At 39.7% G+C, this 20,789-nt stretch overlaps 1 protein-coding gene and 1 non-coding gene across 17 annotated transcripts in view; one reads left to right on the forward strand and one right to left on the reverse strand.

The window, feature by feature from the left end:
• The window catches only part of KIF21A (kinesin family member 21A), a 155,759-nt gene that overhangs the window by 84,522 nt on the left and 50,448 nt on the right, over positions 1–20,789 (reverse strand). The window lies entirely within an intron of this gene.
• Positions 16,153–16,259, forward strand: LOC136396452 (U6 spliceosomal RNA). The gene has a single exon (XR_010749739.1). It is a non-coding gene; the product is annotated as a U6 spliceosomal RNA (small nuclear RNA).

Here is a 20,789-nt window from a genome sequence, read left to right on the forward strand (position 1 = left end):
ACAGTAAGAAAATGGGGCCTCAGTCATAAAACCGCAAGGAACTGAATTCTGCCACCAAACCGGATGAGCTTAGTAAAACACAGTGAGGCCCAGGTGTGAACCACAGTCGCCACTGACGCTTAGATCACAGACTTGTGAGATCTGCAGAGAATTCAGCTCAGCTATGCCAGAACCCTTAATCCAGGGAAACTGAGACAACATAAACATGCATTATTTTAAGTCACTAAGTCTGTGATCATTTGTTACACAGCTATAGAAAACTAATAAAGAAAGATACCTTATACTCTTTATTACACTAAATGCTAGTGCTTTTATAATCATTAAAACTATTGTTTATGCAATTTTGAACTCAGAATAGCCAGGTGAGTGACATCTGACTAGCAAAGTAACAGTACTAAATCAGTCTAAGAAACTCCATTGATGACACCACTAAACTAGCTGCCCTTTGGGAGAAAATTAACTCATCCCATTTCTATCTTATAAATCTTCAGTTGTTTCTTTAAACTTTTTTTTTTTACTTCAAAAACTCTGAATCAAATGTTTGACAATACCCAACATTTCTATATGTCTTAAAATCAAAACAAATGCTGGTAAGTGTAAAGAAAAACAATTAACTCCAATTAGAAACATTGTATCTTTCCAAGAACAATACTCTGTGGTCCTTCAATTCAAAAGCGATTACGTTATGACAAGTAGTTACAATAAGGACTTAGATTCTCTATGCTTCTTTGACAATCTGTTAACCTGAGTTCCTACATTTCTCTTTCTGTTTATATTTTCTACCATGAGATTGGGATCGTCTTTTTCTGGTAGCAGCCATTGCTGCCTATACGTTCAAAATACGACAACAAGGTAATAGAACAGGCTATGCCCTATGGCAGTCTAAATAACGGTCCAAAATCCCCAAACCTTACATGGTGAGAGACGCTACTGATGTGAGGAAATTAAGGATTTTGAGATTACCCTGTATTATCGAGGTGGCCCAACGTCATCACAAGTATCCTTGTAAGAGTCAGGAAGAGGGAGAGAAATTCCAAAGGAATGCCAAAAGGATGCACTGTAAGAAATACCTAACCAGCCACTGCTGGTTTGGAACATCAAGTGAAGGAGAAAAGCCAAAGACTGTAAGCAACTTCTCAAAGCTACAAAAGGCAGTGAAAGAGACTCTCCCGTAAAGCTTCCAGAGGGACAGTCCTGACAAACCGTTTTAAGACTTCGGCGTTCCAGAACTATAAAAGAATCCATGTGTGGGGGGTTCTAAGCCAGTACATGCGTGGTGATTTGTTACAGCAGCAACAGGAAACTAAGATATGCCCTTCAGCTTCGAATAAACAGAAGCCATGTTTATAGAGCCCTTAACCAAAAACTGACTGTCCAAACCAGGATACATTCAAAAGGGAAAGGGGTATTATTAATAATCATACCCAGACAGCAGTCATAATTGGAGTTGTCCCAGGAAAACTGAGATCAGCCTACTTGTGCAGCAGAGAATTCAACCAAATTATAGAGATGCATATTTCAGCTCAAAATGAGGAAAAGGCTTTTTAACAGTTAATCCATCCAAAAACAGATGAGTTGATGAATTGCTTTAGGAGGGAGGGAGGTACATACAATAGCTACTGACAACAGACAACACAGCACAAAATCTCAAGCCTGGGCGCACAGAAAAACCACCTAGTATGTCTCACTGTATGTATTTTGTTTTGTTATGTTTTTAATGCATATTCCCAGTGCCTACCTCAAACATACTACATCAGAATTTCTAGTGAGGGGGGCAGAATATATATTTATAATTAATTCTCCAAGTGATTCTAACACAATGCCAGCTCAGCACCAGACTCTGGAAGCAGTTGGTGAGCAGTGCTATTTGCACTTTATTTTGGTAATGGACCCTACCGCCCTAGGGTTCTCATACACACATCCATATAATAATGCACCACGTCCGCAACAAACTTTTCTCCTAAACACAATCTTAGTTCTGAAGCCCCATATACACACACACACACAAAAAAAAAACACCACAAAATTGAAGTCATTCCTTCTGGAGTTACCCCAGGGGTTCCTCACCACTAGACTCTGCCAGGAACAGCCAAGAGGCTCCTCTGTGAAATCCAGGGCTCCTCAGAGAACAGGCCTATTAAAACCAAGCCTCTAATCCTTGCAGGTAGGCAACTCCAGGATGCCCACAGTTTACTGCTACTACTCAGAGAAGCAACTGTCTTTAAGAAGTATGCTGCCTGACCAGGTGGTGGCACAGTGGATAGAGTGTTGGACTGGGATGCATAGGACCCAGGTTCAAAACCTCAAGGTCGCCGGTTTGAGTGCGGGCTCATCTAGCGTAAGTGTGGCATTTCTGGCTTCATCCCGCTACAGTGCAGGCTCACCAGCTTGAGCACAGGTCTCTGGCTTAAGTGTAGGATCATAGACATGACCCCATGGTTGCTGGCTTAAGCCCAAACATCGCTGGCTTGAAGCCCAAGGTCACTGGCTTGAGCCCAAGGTTGGTTGCTGGCTTGAGCAAGGGGTCACTTGCTCTGCTGTAGCCCCCCTCTCCCAGTCAAGGCACATATAAGAAAGCAATCAATGAACAACTTAGGTGCCGCAAGGAAGAATTGATGCTTCTCACCTCTCTTCCTTCCTGTCTGTCTATCCCTATCTGTCCCTCTCTCTGACTCTCTGTCTCTGTCAAAAAAAAAGTATGCATTTGGAGTTTGTCTCAAAGAATATAATAAATTGGGCCTGGTCATCCACTTTGTAATAAATTACCTTTCTTTGGATTTCAGTTCTTCTGCCTGAGGAGCCTTCAGGTTGAGGTGTAGGTGAAGGGTGAAGAACCTATTTGTTTCTCATCATTTTCTTTAAAGCATGCCAGATTCAGCTCCTTATTTATCTGTTAGATTTTACTTTTAAAAGAAGACAGTTTGGAGTTCATAAACGTTTGATAACCATTATTGTAGAGTGAATTCCTGCGTATGGTAAGAGATGAACCAGATGATCCTAAAATTCCCTTACGCATCAGCTGTAATATTCTAAAAACTTCATATTGTGATGATTCTAAGAACAATTACAGGTAATATGATGGCCAACAAAATAAAAACATGAATTATGTTTGAGAGGGCACAGCTGCCAGACACCACTCTTTCTCCCTCACCATCATGTGACAATGCAGAGGGAAGGCAGCCACTTGCAAGCCAGGAAGCGGACCCTTGTTGGGCAGATAAAATATATTATGCTCACTTTGTTAAAGATGGTGCTGCCCTCATGAAAGTTGTTGCCCAGGTGATATTAATGTGTGTTGGGGTGGGCTGTGGGCAAGCAGGATCCTTGTAGCCTGGGGCTTGGTTTTAGGACTAAGCCTTTCCCACCCTTTTTGATGTGGGGTGGGTACAATCCCATCATGCCTCAGATAAGTGACTTTGTATGATATTAGACACTTCCCTATTTTGTATATGGGATTAAAGGTTTGGATTTCTACACTATAAAATGGGGACAGAACGGGAGCTTGCTCTCTCGGTTCCTGAGATTAGCATTAGAGAGCAGAGCAGAGAAAGGCCACGTGGAGGAGGCCAGAAGAAGTAGCCAAGATGGCGGAATGCTGAGTGAGAAGCCAGTTTGGGCAGAGTTTGTGCAGGGAGAAGGAAGGAGATGGGGAACAGAGGTGAATAAGTCTGGTGAGCTAGAAACCTTTGATTCTGGGAAACTCGGATAAGTCAGTAGCCTTGTGAGCACTGAATGTGAGTAGATTTTGGAGCCCAGTGTGTGTTTTTTACTTGCCTGCCAGGTGCAAGCTAGGATTAAAGATGATGGCCCACCGGTTCTTGGCTCCATTGTTTCTTTACCGACTGTCCGAATCCAATGCGAACCTGCATGGGCCAGGCTGCTGTGATGGTAGCCCTGGCTACTGGCTTTACAGCCTTCACCACAAGCCAACGGTGCCAGTCCTGGGTCTCCGACCTCCCAACCTCCAGAACTGTGAGACATAAACGTCTATGGTATTGTATTTTGTTACAGCAGCCGCACTGACTAAAACACTGTGTTGGGAGTTTACTCTATGAAACTATTCTTATACAATCATGCTGCCAGGTGCCAAGAGGTAGCACTGACCATGAAAGTCTCTGGGTGACTTAGGATATAAAAACAAAATAAGACCAAAGGAAAAAAAAAAACAACTAAATTTAGAAGCTTCCCCAATTAAACAAGTAACAAATCATATTTTTTTCTAAACACACATACACACACCCAATACACCAGTGTTTCCCAACCTTTTTTGTGCCATGCCCCACCTTAACCTTTCTAAAATTTTTATGTCCCTCCCTATGTAACATACATAATTTTTAACATTAAAAAATTGATTTGTTCACTTAATAAACATAAATGATAGGTTCTAGGAAGAAATCACTATGAAATTGTTAACAAAACACAGTAAGTAAAATTTCAAAACATATAATGAAAAACAGAAATTTAAATTCCAAATAATTTTAATACAGATTTTTCTATATTAATTTATTATTTTAATTTAGTGTGATCCTTGCGCTTGATGCTTGCTGCACAGAGATTTTATATTAGGTTCCAATTTGGTTAGCTTTAGTCTCAAGTCTCCACGTTGTGTTATATCCAGTCGATTTCTTTTTTTTACCAGTAAATCATTTACAGCACTAAATCCGCATTCAGCTAAAAATGAAGATGGAAACGGTAGCAATAGTTTTCTTGCACATTTGGTTGAATTTGGGTATTTGATTTCTGTTTCCTCACAAAGCCATGCCATCGCTCCTTTGATATTAAATAAAGCTTTAACTGACTCATCATTTTGCAATTCTGCGAGTTCTTCTTGATACTGCATATTTGATATATCAGACAAATCCACTAACATTGGCTGCATCATCCATGTTGGGAAATCAATTTGTTTTAAATCAGAAAATCTTTCTTTTAAATCAGCCGATAGAATATTCAAATGACTGACAAGTAAAGCGGTATCAGTTACTTCACATTTCTGGAGCCAATGAAACTGTTTAAAGTTTTTGTTGTTAATATGTTTCTGACATAACTCAATATTGGTAATGAAACCAAATATCTTTGCTTTTGCGTCGACGAGAGTTTTATTTGTTCCTTGAAGTTGCTTATTTAATATATTTAGTTTTTCAAAGATATCGGCTAAATAACTCACAAATGCTTTACCATCTATTGTTAACAGATACTTCATTTCAGGTTTGTCACTTAAAAAATCACTAAGAGTATTAAACAGTTCCATAAATCTTTTCAAACAGTTTCCTTTAGATAGCCATCTTACTTCAGTATGAAGTAAAAGTCTCACATGGTCTTCATTTTTTTCACAAAATAGCTTGAAAAGACGCTCACATTTGGCACTAGCTTTAATAGCATTAATACACTTTATTACTGTATGTAATACTTCATTCAGAACAGGCGAGGTGTTTTTATTTTAGCTACCAAGTTTTCTCTATGAATAACACAATGCACAAGAATCATTTCTGGATTCGCATCTTTCATCAATTTTAAGCAGCCATTTTTCTTGCCCATCATATTGGGAGCACCATCTATCTGCAGCACAAGATGTTATATTTTTCATTGGTATATCATTGACATCTAAGTAGTTTTTTAGCTTATTATATATATCTTTGGAGGTAGTGGTGCTTTCTAATCTTTTACAGAACAACATTTCTTCAGCAAAATGTCCTTTATCAATATATCTTACGTAAGTTATCAATACTGCCTCACTGTCTCTCAAAGTTGATTCATCCATTTGCAAGGAGAATTTTCTTGTTTTCAGCTTTTCAATAAGTTGTTTTTCAATATCCTCACTCATTTCGTCTATTCTTCTGCTAACAGAATTGTTACTGAGTGGCATAGCTTTTACATCTTTGTCATCTTTTTCAAGAACCGTTTTAAGAAATGCTGATATTGACGGTTTTATTAAATTCTCTCCTATAGTGTGATTTTCTCCAGTTTTAGCGATGAATAAAGAAATTTGATAACTAGCCTCAAGAACACGATTATTAGTTGAAGTATGAGCAGTAAATAGAGACTTTAATGTTGTTCTTTTTTCAAAATTTTTCTTTAAAGTTTTAAAGTAACTCATATCCGAATTAATATGAGCACTATGTTTCGCCTTCAAATGAGCCTCAAGACAACCTCATTTCATTGATTCGTTGGTCAAGCATTGCTGGCATAAAAGACAAAAAGGAATCCGTTCATCGTGAACAGCGGGTATGAACCCAAATTTTAAATATTCCTCCGAATATTGACGAGCTTTTTTCTTGCTTGCACCACTCATTTTACTATGGGCTATAATAAAAATAAGATCAATTAAAAACTAATATTAAAATATGTGTTAAAATATATTCAATGAGACATAGAGTAAACGTATACTAAAAATTCATATTTATTTAAATGTATATAACACATTTACTACACTACCACCACAAATCAAAAGGTATCTATATTTTTTCCACTTGACAAAATTTTCTGGAAAGTTATGCTTCTAAAATTAAAATTGTCGTGCATGCACTATTATAGCCCCAATAATATTTATAAAATATTATTGCTTTCTAGCCCTGATGCAAGAAGTACTTAATAAAGAGTTTAATATTGATAAAAATAAAATCAATTACTTACCAATTATATCTATACAATATATATATGTATATTTATTAAATCAACGAGCTTTTACAACAGTTTTGACTGACACATTTCAAATTAACACCAACTGAATGATGTGAAACACTACAGAAGTTGCGATGGGCCAATTAGGTGAGAATAACTGCATTGTTTAGCGAGTTTTTAAAATGTCCAGGGTTCCCCGCGGCAGACGGCACGCTCCGTGGTGAACCCAGGACGAAGTTTACTTGACGACGCCAATCACCCAGTTGATATTTTGGTCTCGTCAAACGAAATTATACTTAATAATTATTTACCACAATTATTTAAGAATTGCATTTTTTGTTAAATTTGGCACCGATATCTAGCATTGCATTTAAATGGCCCGGGGCGAAAGAGTTAAAGTCATGTCGAGTCCATTTTCAAATTGCCCCCCTTAACTATCGAATTGCCCCCCTGTGGGGCGTGGGCCCCACGTTGGGAAACACCGCAATACACCATGTGGAATAAAGTTATCTATCAGTGCAATTATTTTTCTCATAATTAAACTTCCACCCATTTGCTCCACTTTTTATTGTTTGTTTACAATTTTAGAAAGTCAGCCCAATATGACCCATGCAGTTTATATTATTTCAGGAAGAATCAGGAATGGAGCATGAAAAATAGCATCCCCCATAAAATTCTCACCCGTTTTATGTGGCCTATTACCTTAATGTGTGTGCATTGTTTTTTACTATAAAAGAAAAAAATGAGAGGAGGAAGAAGTGATTGAAAAAGAGCAAGCTCAGAGGGAAGTGAACAGAGCTACAAGGAAAGCTGGCTTCCTCTCAGAGGTTAGTAACAGAGAAACATCAGAGAACAAAGTATCTTTGACACACGCACAGAGTGCACTTTAATCCTCTTCTTGAATTGAAGGTCAGAGGAAATAGATAAATCTCATCCATTACTGTGGATATTAAAAGAGTTAGGAAGCACATTTGTGCATTCTGAGAAAACAAGCTGAGTGCTAGGAATTGAATAAAAATGTCATTCGAGATTTTCAAACCACAATGAGCTAGCTCTCCAGGCCATTTGCTTTCCGTTTCTGGCAAATGTCTAATATCTTAGAAGCAGATTATGAAGGTTCCGGCTTTATCAACAGAATGGTGTCCCAAGTAACAGACATTTTAGGCTCAATGTAAGAATTAAACAGAAATCTTCCTACAGCCAATTCGATTTAACAAATACTTGGTTGTATAAATTATTTTTACACCTCTATATGTAAGGTACAATGCTAGACACGGCCTGAGAACTAAATAGGAATAAGTTTTAAGTTTCTGACACCTGGGAATTTACCCTTTAATGCAGGAAGTAAGGCAAACACAAAAATAATTATAAATCAACAATATAAATTAGTAAATACCAAAACGAGGTTTAGAACAGGTCCTCTCAAACTTTAATGTGCATATGAATTACATGGCGAGCTTATAACAATGCAGATTCTAATACTGAAGGTCTGCAAAAAGCTGAGAACTGCATTTCTGTAAGTTTACAGGTGATCCTGAGGCAGCACGCGGGCCTTAACGTAAAACAGGGGGAAGATGTCTCGCTACCTTAGAAGAGGAAGAAAGTACCACCATGACGGGGAGGGAGATGATACTTCAGAGGGCTCTTAAATAAGTAAGATTTTGTGGAGAAAAGGCATGAAGTGTAAAATAAATCAAACAAAGAAACATGCTTTTTTTTCTAATGGTGTATTTTCACTTAAAATAAATTCTAATGATAATTATTAGATCTATTCTTTTAAAAGAGCTATTTGATATCACCTGTAGACAGATAATGGACAGAATTCTGTTAAGGTGCCATTCCTAATAACTAAGGTCCAGCCATTGCGAAGTCCAGCAGCTCCACCTTACAGTATCATAACTGGTAGTTCACAGACGAGCGCAAACAAGAAGGCTCATCCGGAGCTGAAGCCCATAAAGCTTGGATCCTGGACTGCATCCCATCTCCGCCATCCCTGGACAAGGCTGCCCTGAATGGTGACAGCCGCACCCAGGTGGAAGGAAGTGGGATGCAGAACATGGGTGGTTTTTCTTTCCTCACACAACACAGGACTCTTAGCATCTCTCTTCATTTTGTTTCTGTATAACAAATTATAAACTTAGGGGCCTACAACCTTACCGACTGATTTTTTTTATATAGTTTCTGTAAGTCAGAAGTCCAGATATGGCATGGTTTGGCCCTCTGCTCAAAGTCTCATCAGGTTGAAATCAAGGCATCAGCTGGGCAGCATTCTCAGCTGGATTTCAGGGTCCACTTTTAAGCTTACTCAAGTTTGCAGAATTCAGTTGCTTTCAGATGTCTGTCGCACTAAGATTCTTGTAGGAACATTCCACCCCGGGTCCTAGCCATACCTGCACCAAGAGAATCTCTTGCTCCAGTCTGTTAAAACCAAGCCCCACATAACATAAATGAAGTCACAGGAGTGACATCCCATCATCATTTTTGCCAAAATGCTGCTAATTAGAAGCAAGTCACAGGGACTGCATGGACTGAATGGAGCAGAGGGGACTGCAGAAAGACATGAACACCGGGAGGCAAGGAACACTAGGTGTCACCTGTAGAGCTATCTGCGGTAGTTTAAAAAAAAAACAAAAAAACTCCTTTCTCAGAAAATGTGACATTTGTATTTTGTTTTGTTTTGTTTGTATTTTTCTGAAGTTGGAAACAGGGAGGCAGTCAGACAGACTCCCGCATGCGCTCGACCGGGATCCACCCGGCATGCCCACCAGGGGGTGATGCTCTGCCCATCTGGGGCGTCGCTCTGTTGCAACCAGAGCCATTCTAGCGCCTGAGGCAGAGGCCACAGCGCCCGGGCAAACTTTGCTCCAATGGAGCCCTGGCTGCGGGAGGGGAAGAGAGAGACAGAGAGGAAGGAGAGGGGGAGGGGTGGAGAAGCAGATGGGCGCTTCTCCTGTGTGCCCTGGCTGGGGATCGAACCTGGGACTCCTGCACGCCAGGCCGACGCTCTACCACTGAGCCAACTGGCCAAGGCCAGAAAATGTGACATTTGATTAGACTTGCAGAATGAGGAATCAGCTGTGTGAAAGCAGTACGCAGAGGACGCAACCACTGGGAACACAGGGAAGGGCAGACGAAATGAGGAGGAAGGGGGGAGCCCTGGAAGTGGCTGCCTCCAGTGGCCATATCAGCGATCACTTAATACAATCACTGGCTGCGAATGAATGTAAGTAAAGTATTTATATTTAGTGTGAGTTTTGTAAGTCTGTTACCCAACTTCTCAACTACTTCATGCCTACTCAAAAGGTATGGATCAATAAGACAAAAGAAAATACTGTACATCTTCCTGGACTGTCTACTTTATATTTGGTAAAATTAATAAGTAATTTAACCATTTGATATTAAAAACAAACATATTTATAGAATGAGTATACGAAATAAAATACAACATAAAATTTGCACTGAATTTCTTAAGTAACACTCGAGTCCTCCCTCAAAAAGTAATTTCCAGTTTGAGAGAACGTTACATATTTTGTCTCTTGGCAGTTAGGAGAACTTTGGTGGAAATGCTGGACAGTGAACGCTACTTTGGGTTTACTCTGTACTTCACACTTCAGTAACTGTTAATGGCAGGGTGGCGGGGGTGGGGGGAGACTCCCAGAGGAAGAAAGAAGTTTTTAAGAACACAGTCTCAAATGTAATACACGTGAGCATATCCACTGCAGTCTCTGGAGGGCAAACTGCAGACTAAGTTGTCATAAAGGCAGTTAAATTTGTACATTGTGTAGTGAGGCATTGATGCCTAGGGTGTTGTGTTTTATAATTACCCTAACCAACCACTGATTTTCAATGTGGTAATAAATGTTCCTTATTTAGTTGGTTGGTTGATTTTAGTTTTGTTCTTTAGAATCCAAATGTGTATCCTATGTTTTGTGATATAAACTGAGAAGAGTAGTACAAAATTCATTCTCCTCTTCTTATTACTAAATTCTTTAACAATTAGCAAATTTTATCTAAATATTTACATATCCTGCCTATTTTAAGCCTCTTTGCAGCTGGATGTGGCCATATGGCTATGTTTTGGTTGATGTGAACAGTTGATTGAGTAAATGGAGAAAAGGGCCTTCCCTTTTGGCCTTCCCTTCTCACGGGCAGGAACGCAGGAGTGGTGGCCACGCCCCACCTGGGATCACGAGGACAAGGGCAACACTCACAGGACAGTGGAGCTACTAAACGGAAGGGTCCTGCATCCTCAACACCATGGCAGCTCTGCGCTTCTGGTGCCAGATGGAATGTGCAAGAGAGGCTATATTTTTTGATTAAGTGCTTGTAATTTGGGGTCTTTGTTAGAGCAGCCGAAACCATGTCCTAAGTAACACACACAATTTGATAGCTGCCCTCACAGAATCTATCACGTGTGATCCCAACTTGGAGGTTGAGCAGCTGGAGGTGAGGAAACACGACCAGAGGAAAAGCTGCCGGCGTCTGCTATTCCATGGCAAAACGATTGGTCAAACTGTCACCTTCAAAGTTAATGTCTTAAAAGCACTAACCAAGCCATGCTTGAAGGGAAGTGTTTGGAAAAAGTAAGATCATTAGTATGCATCGGCTACTTCTTGCTGCTTTTAAAAAAAAAAAAAATCTTTCTAGAGATATAAACTTAGCCTAAATAAAGCAGTCTCAAGCACAAGGGGAAGGGAATTCCGCTCCGCTGAAGAAAACTCACCCTACCTTTGCTTGAAACCTAAGTTGACTGAGTGGTAAAATGGGGCTTCGTAAGGTTCAAAATCAAGCTCTTCTATATCCCAAACAGTTGAAACAGGCGGTTCAAAGACATAGCCTGAGGTGAAACCATCCTGGAACCCCAAGAGTCCACAGCCAGACATGAGAACCAGCCCTGCAACTAAGAAGAGATTAAGGGGTCTGACATCTTTTTACCAAAGACTGAAGGTAAACTGTCCTTTTATTCCCCCTTTAAGAGGCAAAAGATTTATTTGGAAAAATCAGGGCAGGACAAAGATATCTTCGATATTCCTTCTCAAAATATCTGAATACTCAAGAGTCTATATTAAATGTAACCAGCAACTCTGATTTCACAGAACATAAATGGTTTATATTTATACAAATGTAAATTCCCATACCCATCAAGGTTACTACCTTGATTTAGAAACGGAAGGATTCCCAGAGTGCAAAGGGCAACAATTAAAATCCAGTATTTTTAGCTAGGGGAAAAACAAAAACAAAAGCCCCACAAAACTATGCCTCAGTTAAGGGTTGGCTATGTTTACTTGCACTTGCAACTAAGTGCAAATAACGCAGAAAAACCACTAAGTTCTTGTATTACATACCCAAACTGTAAAAGCCTATAAATGCTCAACTCAAAGGCAACCCCTCAGGCGCCTTTACCTGTGCCAGCAGGAAGCCAGCTTTGAAAGCTATCTATCCACAAGAAAGAGTAGACTTTCCAATGCCCACTTTAGATTTGGCCATAGAGAATAATAGACAATAAAGAACTTCCCAAAGGACAAGGCCAGGAACCACAGAGAACAAGTGATTTCTTCCCTGAGGGCAAGGGGGCAAGCTTGCCAGGAGGGAAAACAAAGAACTCCTTCTATGTCGGGAATAAAAATCTCTTCATGACTCCTACACACAGGATTTTGCCGTTGATGAGTGACTGTTGGGTTTCCTATCACCCCTTTTCCAAATAGGAGTGTCTTGCCCTGCTTCTCCTCTATCAATGTCTTTTGGAAGGGCTACCCTGCTTCAGTCTTACCATTGGATATTGGATATGCATTTAGGGGAGTTCAGGGATGAGCAGACGGCAGATAAATTGGCTTTCAGATTGAATGTGTCAAACATAAAACCATCAGGGCTTGACTTCTCATTCATCACTCACATATGATAAACTGAGACGGCTGAGACTTGAAGAGGGAATGGGTGTGTTTCATGTTTGAGAGACAGAGGGAACATTGCAGAAACTGTTAAATATCTCCCCAAATCCACGTTCTCCTTTCATAGTATTAGAAATTTTAGCTAGGTATATGGCATCCTACATTTCTTGGCCTCCTTTGTTACTACATATAGGGATAGAACTGAGTTCTAAATAAAAATATGCAAGAAAAATGTGTACTACTTTTAGGTCAGTCCCTTAAAAGAAAGGGACTGCTTTCTGCTGGGATATAAGCATGGTGGTCTCCATTCATACACGTGATCACTATTAGATCTGTTAGAGCAGCCAAATCTATAGCATAACTTAAACATGCTCACAAAAATATGACAAGGAACTTTTCAATCTAATGGATAGACATGTGTACAGACACAGCAAATAGCCTTAAAGCCCTATTACAACTAAAGTGCTGGCTAATTTAGACTGTGACTCACTATGATAATTCTGTGTTTTATAAAACCATTTGCTACAAGATAATAATAGTGTTAAAATTTGATGAAAAATTGCCACTTATTAAGAAAAACTGGGAAAACGCTAAACATACTGAAATCTCACTGCAATGAAATGCATTCTTGTAAAAGAAATTTGTAAACACAGAAAGAATGCCTTGAATTACAAAATTTGGGGATTTTTAAAGTCATCTGTGAAGGTGGCATTTTTTAAAATGTAAATTTAGAATTAGCACATATGATATACAGTTGTAAGATTAATACTTCATCTGTTCATTTTCAATTTTTAAAAAATAAATTCCAATGAAATAAATCTATCATACAGATTAATATTAACTTAATATTAACTCAATATTTAATTACTTAATAGTTATTCAATAAAAACTTATTATATGCATGTCGATGTCTCCTGAAAAATCTAAGAAGAAAAAAAATAGTTCATAACATGTTTCACAGTTCACATAATACTTTCCATGTATCTTTCACATATAGAAATTTGTTCACTCAAAAGTAAGATATAAGCCTGATCAGGCAGTGGTTCAGTGGATAGAGCGTCAACCTGGGATGCTGAGGACCCAAGTTCGAAACCTCGAGGTGGCCAAGTGTGGGCTCACTTGGCTTAAGTGCAGGCTCCTCAGCTTGAACCTGGGCTCACCAGCTTGCACATGGAGTCACTGGTTTGAGTGCAGGTCATCAACATGACCCAAGGTCGCTGGCTTGAAGCCCAAGGTTACTGGCTTGAACCCAAGGTCTCTGGCTTGAGCAAGAGATCACTGACTCAGCTGGAGCCTCCACCCCAGGTCAAGGCACATATGAGAAAGCAATCAATGAACAACTAAGGAGCCGCAATGAAGAATTGATGCTTCTCATCTCTCTCCCTTCCTGTCTGTCCCTGTCTGTCTCTCTTCCTCCTTCCCTCTCTCTCTTTTTTCTCCATAGCACAGCTGTCAAAGAAGCAACTGTGGTATAAGTTGACAACACATTCCTTGCCACACTAGCTGGCAACTAAAATATTATCTCCTCACAGATTTCTTTCCACTGGGATCTGCTTGCCATTGCCGGTGCAGAATCCTCACAAGCCAAATAACATATGTAAGCCTTTAAACCATGAAAGAATTTTAGGGAAGACAAGCTTACCATAAACTCAGGTGTCTTACGATAGTCTTCAGGGCATGCCAGGAGTCTGGGGCTCCTGGGAGAACGACCACCCTCTCCTAAGAGCAGATCCTTCCCAGCACATTTTTACCTATCACTCTCTTGGAGTGCAAGGCACTTTTTCTGAAGGATCTATTGTTATGAAGATGAAAATCTTTAATTTTTCAATTCAAAGCTTTTTAAGTTTATTTTTATTAATTTTTAAAAAGAGGAAAGGAGAGAGAAAGAGGGAGACAGGAACACCCGTTCCTGTATGTGCCCTGACTGAGGATCGGACCAGCAACCTCTGCGCTTCAGGACAATGCTCTCACCAACTGAGCTACCCGGCCAGGGCATGTTTAAAGAAATTCTTTCAATTCCCATTAACAACTACATGTTGTAGAGCTTTACAAGTAGTTTCCATCACACAGCCTATCTCTCTGCTAGGATATCATGCAGTTTGGGATTTGGAAGCTTAACACCTTTCTCTTCACCTCCACGCTCAGTCCCACTGCACTCCTTACCCTCACGTGGGACTTCTCTCTTCTCTCACACACACACACTTCCACTCAAATTGTGTTGCAGGAGACTGTAAAAAACATTTCCAATTCATTCCTTTGTATCTCTTCTCCCACTTAACAATATGCTTTCCACCTAGAAGGTTCTTAGGATGGTGGGAGAGAGAAGACTATGGAAATAATTCAAAGAATAAAATAAAAAAATCATCTGACCTGCCTCCACGCATGCAATCCACTCACAGTACACCTTTTACACACTATGGATGTTCAGATCATTCCTAGTACATTTTGACATGAATGAGTGATTTAAATAAGAATTTATAATAACCGAGAAAATGCTGGTTTAATCAAATAGCAGACAACCTATGCTAACAAGATAACAAGAAAGAGATTGAAGTGTCTGAGAAAAAAAATAGAGATAAGCAGGATTATTATATACTAGATTTACTTTTCTTAAAGGTAGTCTTTACTTAAAAGACTACTTTTTTCAAATAAAAAATATTAAAGACAAAGGAGACCCAAGATGTAAACCTTACTCAACCACAAAATTTTGGTATAAATTTCATTTACCTTAAACTAACCTGCATCAAAAAAAGAGTTACCAACAAGAGAATCATACATTCAGTCAGAACATTTTAGTATCTAACACACAGAACTTATTCAATAAATACTAGCTGACTGGGTGCTTTAAACGAGATGAAAACAATTTGTCAGGACTGAATGAGATAATAATATGATGGAGATAAAAATATCTGTCATTCATCAAGTGCCTACTATATATACCAGTCACTTTACATAAATAATTTTTATTCTGTGCAATAATCCTAAAAAAACATAATTTTCACAATGTTATAGGTGAGAAAAGTAAACACAGACAATTAAGTGCCAGAACCAAAATTCAAGTCAAAATCTATGCATATTCCTCCTTGGTGATAGCCCATGAAACAAGGATAATAGGAGTATTATATTTGTGTACTGTAATCAGGATAGGAGCTATAGCTCGAGACTCAGTATAACTGCTCTGACCCCATCACAGAAACACAACAGGATATCCTATGCTGTCTAAATCTATTTGGTTCCTGAGCTTGGATAGAGAGAATTCTGACTGCAAACCCTGATATCAAAAAATTACAAACCTATTTGGATCTTCAGTTTGGCATAGCAAATTGCAACAAGTGTGAATACTGAAGGATTCATTCAAAAGTTTTCAGAATTCTTTCAGTTCCTGAGTTCAGATAGCTAGGGGTCTGTTGACAGGCGAAATCATGTGAATCAGTTTCCAAAATAATTACTGTGAATCCTGTACTAAATTCAGTGGGGGAAACAGAGGAGATTTAAGGGATTTTTATACACAAGGCATTACAATCTCTTTGGAGAAACAAGTCTCTCACACCTGTGTGCAGGGAAATACATGGTAAGTCTTATTAATGGATAAAGTAATATCTAAATCAAATGGTATAGAGAGTAATCATTTAAAAAAAAAGATTGAGTGCTCGCTTCGGCAGCACATATACAAAAATTGGAACAATACAGAGAAGATTAGTATGGCTCCTGCGCAAGAATGAAACGCAAATTCGTGAAGTGTTCCATATTTTTTTGCTTAGTTGTTTTGGGTTGTTTTGTTTTTTTATTGATTGATTTTTAGAGAGAGAGGAGTGAGAGAAGGGGGGAGGAGCAGGAAGCATCAACTCCCATATGTGCCTTGACCAGGCAAGCTCAAGGTTTCGAACCGGTGACCTCAGTGTTCCAGGTCAACGCTCTATCCCACTGTGCCACCACAGGTCAGGCTCCATATTTTTTTAAAAAAGAAAAAAGAAATAAAATAAAAAGCAAAGATTGATAAAAACAATAATCACAAAGGCACACGTTCAGGGGGTAAGGTACAATTGCTCCTACTGTAGGAGGAGAAGAGAATTGGCAGGGCCTGAGCATAAAAAAAAAAGTTATTTCCAGCTAACGGGAAGAATCGTGAATTAGGAGACAGGAACTAATCAATAGGTGTAATCATGGAAAGAGCGAGAACAGTCTGACGTGCATATGTCTGTCTTCTCACACTGCCTCCACCAGCATCCTCCTATTCACACAGCTGCGGGCCAGCCCTCTCTGGTGGCAGATGTGCATGATGCTTTCTGCTGTGTAGAAAGGAGGTTATCCTCAATTTGCTTAGCATTCCTTGAAGAATCTCTCACTGATCATTTGAATTTACAATCCAATAGTTTAGTCCTTTGTTGCTCCGCAGCAAAACCAGCACTTCCACTCTTTTTGTCAACCACTTGTGTTTGCCAGAAAGTGAAATAAATGTCAGTGGAAAGGCCAAAGTCAAGTGCATTACTCTTGGCAGAAGGCCCTCAGCTCAAGAGACATTCGGTGCTCTTGTTAGCTGCGAGCATTTGCAGTACTGTGCTGTGCACTCCCATTCAAAGGCAGATTCAGCACCATCTGCAGTGCTGGCTCTTACCGGTCAGAGCGTAAAATAAAATTCAGATCAATAGAAAAATATATACTACCAGGGAACTACCCTACAGGTTATACATAAAAGGATTAACATTGGAAAATGAAATGTTCCCGAGACAATAGCGTGATAAAGACCCCGTCGTGAGCTGATCCTCCGCAGCTATCTCGGCCCCACCTGCATCACCTCCCAGCACTGTCAGCTGTTTCCGCCTTGCTGCAGAGAGGGCTGGGCTCCTGGAGCCACACTGGAACTGCCTGCAGCAGCTTGGCTCCAGACCTGGTCCGACCAGACCAGACTCACACTGGTGCCCTGGCGCCTCCCACTGCTTCCAGACTCAGGTGAAGGGCTGCTCGTTAGGTGGCAAGATCTGGCTTCCCACCAACTACCAAGAAGGCAGTAGCAGAACCCAGTAAGCTAGGGGGCACACACCAACCAATGAAACACAAGAGATAAGAAGAAAAAAACATTAACTATTCCTCTTTCCTCCATCCAACAGACTGTTCCGAAATGAGTGTTTCCATATGGTTTACTCAGAGACATCCCTGATGACACTGCCGTGTTTCCAGCTCAAAAATGAGCACTTTGTACCTGCTATCCCCTTCTTCTCTGGCTTGTGTAATTTTTCCCTCTCACTTTGCTATACTCTAGGATTATACTCCTGGCATAACACTGGCTCCCAGGCCTTGCCTCAGGCTGTTGTTTAGGAAACTCAGGCTTAGACAGGCAGTATTAAGCTAACTGAGGAAACATTTTGATCCTTTCCCGAAGTTATAAGAAAGAATCATTTTTAACCATCCCTGTGTTTGCAGTGGAGTAGGAGAACAAGAACTAACAACACAGGTTTAGCATTTACAGTGTGCCTGGCACTGTACTGGGTTTCCATGTTATTTCATTTTATTTCATTTAATCCTCACAATAAACCATTCAAATTTATCAATGAAAAGTAAGGAAATACAGGGAAAGTGGTTAAGCCTTTAACTTGTTTAATACTGAGCTCAGCACAGCAGTGCAGGCCAAGCAGCTGGGCTCAGTGTAGCCGTCAGCCAGACCAGTGCTGGCACAGTCCAGAACTGGAGTACCTGCAATACTAAACCAGTCTGCAGGAAATCCTCCAATCGCTTCCTCCTCATTCTGAATGCTTGGTTTCATCTTCTTCATTGCTCCTTTCTGATGCTAATCAAAGCCCTGGGGCAGCCAGAAAGCACATTTCCTAAACCAATTCTTCTGTCAGTTGGACAGAGTATTCAATACAGATGCCATCTTCATGTCAAATGTCATCGTCTTTGTCTATTTGCCTTTTAAAAACAGAAAACCTGTTGAATTTCAGTTAATAAACTTAATTTTCTTTCATTTTCCAGGTTTTTACAGAACCTCACATGATTCTAGCCAAGCAATCCCCATTACTGCTTTTGGCAAATCAACTTACAGATAATTAGACATAAATAAAACACTGGATTGCATTTTAGTTAATTTTGCTATTTCTGTACATATTTTACAATCAAATGGTATCAATATACCTAAACAGTACTGGTCCAAGTTAATGGAGACCACACAGATTCTACAGATTTACAGAATAGTCACACTTAGTGCAACACATAATATGTGCCAGGCACTGGTTTGTAGTCTTTTTATTTTCTTAACTCATTCAACCTCAGAACTTAGAAAAGTCAGAAAAGACCTTAAAATCCTGTAAGTTCAACCCCCAGCTACTGCTTACATCTACTCCATTATTTTGTCATCGGAATATACTTCATTGAGAGAAAGAGCTTGCATTTTAAAGTTCAGGAGAGCTTGGTCTACCACTTATACATCAGGTAATTGATTAGCTAACATTTTACATTTTTTTTATTGACTTATAGAGACATAGAGGGAGAGGGGAGAGAGACAGACAGACAGACATGGGTTTATTGTTCCACTAATTTCATTCATTGGTTGATTCAGATCAGTTCTGCAACCTCTGTGTATTGGGATGATACACCAGCTCTAACTAACTTAGCTACCCAGCCACTGCTGATTAGGTAATACAGTATTTGTATGGCACTTTCAGATGTCATATCTTTTGTTACTTACAATGACCTTGTATATAGTCACAGCTCCCAAGTCTTCATCTCCATTGTTACCATAGACCTAGTAATTCCACTCCTACATATCTACCCAACAGTACTAAAGGCAATGGGCATGCAAAGAAAGGTATATAAATTCACAGCAGCATTATTTAAAATAGCCAAAAACTAAGAACAATCCAGATATTCACCAATTGGTGAAGTGCAATATAGCCATACAATACAATATTACTCTGCAATAAAAACAAATGATAAACTAATACATGCAATGACTTGGATGAACCTCAAGAACATAATACTAAGTGAAAGTTATCCAACTCAAAAGACTAAATATTATATTATTTCATTTTTTTTTAAGATTTTTAGTCTGACCAGTGGTGGCACTATGGATAGTGTCATCCTGAAACCCTGAGGTCACTAGCTTGAGTGCAGGCTCCCTGACTTGCACACAGGCTTGCCAGCCTGAGGATGGGGTTACTGGCTTGAGTGCAGGACCATGGACATGATCCCAAGGTCGCTGGCTTGAGCCCAAGGTCACTGGCTTGAGCAAATGGTCACTGGCTCAGCTTGAGCCTCAGCCCCCAACAAAGCACATGCAAGAAGCAATCAAATAACTAAAATGAAGCAACTACGAGTTGATGCTTCCCACTCTCTCTCCCTCCTCTCTCCCTCCTCTCTCCCTCCTCCCTCCCTCTCTCTCTCTCTCTCTCTCTCTCTCTCTCGCGCGCGCGCGCGCTACCTCTCTCTCTTCCAAAATCAATAAAAAAAAACTATAAACTATGTTTCTTTCAGTTCTTTATAATTCATAACATAATGTTTGAGTTTAATACTAGATTTTAAAAAATTTTAAGAACCACACTAATGAGAAGAAATAATATTAAATTATATATATATATATTTTTTTTTTTTTTTTCTTTTGGACAGAGGACAGGGAGAGAGTCAGAGATAGAGACAGATACACAGGAAGGGGAAGAGATGAGAAGCATCAATTCTTTGTTGCGGCTCCTTAGTTAGTTCATCAATTGCTTTCTCATATGTGCCTTGACCGGGGTGTAGGGGGGAGCAACAGCAGAGTGAGTGACCCCTTACTCAAGTCAGTGACCTTTGGGCTCAAGCCAACGACCATGAGGTCATGTCTATAATCCCACACTCAAGCCAGCAACCTCGCGCTCAAGCTGGTGAGCCCACACTCAAACTGGATGAGCCCATGCTCAAGCCAGTGACCTCGGGGTTTCGAAGCTGGGTCCACTGAGTCCCAGTTGTACACTCTATCCACTGCGCCACCACCTGGTCTGGCTAAATTACCATTTTTTAATGTTTATTTATTGATTTGAGAGAAAGAAAGAGAAATACAAGAATTTGTTGTTCATCTATTTATACATTCATTGGGTGATTCTAGTTTTTTCCCTGACTGGGGACTGAACCTGCAACCTTGGTATATTGGGATGATGTTCTAATGCAGGGGTAGTCAACCTTTTTATACCTACCGCCCACTCTTGGATCTGTTAGTAGTAAAATTTTCTAACCACCCACCAGTTCCACAGTAATGGTGATTTATAAAGTAGGGAAGTAACTTTACTTTATAAAATTTTAAAGCAGAGTTACAGT

Source organism: Saccopteryx leptura, chromosome 2 (genome assembly GCF_036850995.1).
Source record: "Saccopteryx leptura isolate mSacLep1 chromosome 2, mSacLep1_pri_phased_curated, whole genome shotgun sequence".
Lineage (NCBI taxonomy): Eukaryota > Metazoa > Chordata > Mammalia > Chiroptera > Emballonuridae > Saccopteryx > Saccopteryx leptura.